Source organism: Chrysochloris asiatica, unplaced genomic scaffold (genome assembly GCF_000296735.1).
Source record: "Chrysochloris asiatica unplaced genomic scaffold, ChrAsi1.0 scaffold00501, whole genome shotgun sequence".
NCBI lineage: Eukaryota > Metazoa > Chordata > Mammalia > Afrosoricida > Chrysochloridae > Chrysochloris > Chrysochloris asiatica.
Genome location: NW_006409019.1, coordinates 505,297 through 507,499, shown reverse-complemented (window position 1 = coordinate 507,499; position 2,203 = coordinate 505,297).

Sequence of the window (2,203 nt, the reverse complement as noted above, 5' to 3'; positions counted from 1 at the left end):
CATTCCTTTTCAATTTATCATTCCTGGCATAATAAACCATGCAATTGTCAGATACAAAATGGCCAATACCAGCCCATTTCAGCTCACTAAGGCCTATGATATCAATATTTATGCATTTCATTTCATTTTTGACGATTTCCAATTTTCTTAGATTCATACTTTGTATATACCATGTTCTGATTATTAATGGATGTGTGTAGCTCTTTCTCTTTATTTTAAGTTGTGCCCCAAGCATCTTTTAATATCATATATTCTTGTTTCATACCATGAATTATGTTTATTGCTACAATTCTCTCATTGTTTGCTGGTGGCACATTAACTCATTGAATTTATCTGAAATGTTACTATTTTTTCCACTTTAAATGTGTTAATTTGAAATAATTGTTCTCTGGAATTATACTTTGTTTTTCATTTTCACCCATTATATTAGAGATGACATTCTACTTTCTTTTCTTTCACATTGCATTCAAAATGTCAGGGTAATCTGCACTATTATTCAGCTATATATGATCTGTAATATTCCACTAATTTTTGCAATACACCAATTTGTTGTTAAGTTTGTTGTAGTTTAGTCCATTGCGTGTTTCACAGTCCTGTGCTGATCCTACAGTACCAGATCAGGATTCCATGAAACCTACTTATTAATTTCTTTAATTCAAAGATTCCCAAGGGACATAATATCATTTTATTGTGGAACACTAATTTGCATATTATACAATTGTTTTGTGAGAAATATGCTTTGGAAAATGCTGTCTGAATTATTTTTAGAATCAAAACTAACATTGCAGTCTAAATATAGCAGCAAAGAAGTGCCAGTGTTAAATAAGGGAGATTAGACACACAGACATAATATTTGTTATCACCAATTAGCACTCCATTCACCATTTAATGCTATTGTAGTTGCTGTTGCTAGTTGCCACTGAGTCAGCTCCAACTCCTGGTGATGCTATATATAGCAGAATGAAGCATTTTCTAGTCTTGCACCATATTCATGATCATTATTACGTTTGAGTCCATTGTTACGTTTGAGTCCATTCACTCCATCTCTTTGAATGTTTCTCTTCTGTACCAAACAAGATGTCCTTTTTGAACAATGGTCTTTCTTGATGGTCTCTCCAAAGTGAGTGAATCCTAACCTCCTCAGTGCTATGGAGTATTCTGATGGCATTATTTCTAAGATTAATTTGCAGTCTGTTCACTATTCTTCACCAAAAACATTGTTGGAATTCATCAATTACTCTTTTGTTCTTTTACATTGTCCAGTTTTTGAATAGCTCTAGGACATTGAAGATGCTGTGACTTGGGTCAGGGACAACTTAGTCCTCCAAGTGATGTCTTCATCACTTTTTCACTTCACTTATGTAGCACAATCACTCTATACAGAACATATTTTATTTCAATTGATGAAAGATTCCAAATAGAAACCTGGCATCTCTAGCATCTTTTTCTAAACCACTAAAGAAAAATAAGTAGGCAAAGTTAAGCATAGATTTGTTAATGAGATGTCCTGCTATACAAACCAAACTCCATGATATTTGCCCAGGCTAACTTAATTTACTTGTCTTCTAACAAAAAGGTTAGCAGTTCAAACCTATCTGTCGCTCCCTAGAAACCCTATATAAGGTTGCTATGGGTGAGATCTGACATGACAACACTTAGAGACCATTTTAAGAAGATAATAAATGCATTAGGTAGTAATGATTGAATACCATAAGAGTTATGGTATGGCATCAAGAACGTGATAGAAAATAAATTAAAAGGAAGTTTAAAAAGACTGAAGTGGATGTCAGAAGAAACTCTGAAACTTGCCCTTCAGTGTAGATAAGATAAAGTAACAAGAAAAAATAATGAACAGTAATTTTCAAAGGGCAGCTCAAGAAGACAAAGTCAAATATTATAAAGAAACGTGCAAAGACCTAGAGTTGAAAAACCAAAAGGGAAAAACACATTTAGCATTTCTCAAGATGAAAGAACTGAAGAAAAAATTCAAACCATAGGATGCAATATTGAAGGATTCTATGAAGTCCTGGAATGGTGCTGTGAGTTAATGCCCTGGACTACAAAGTTGGTTTGAACCACAAAGTTGGTGGTTCAAGATCACCAGCTACTCCTCAGAAACCTTATACAAGGATTGGAACCAACTCAAAATCACTTAACAACAGCAACAATGGAAGAAATATTGAATGGCTTGTTGTTGTTGTTG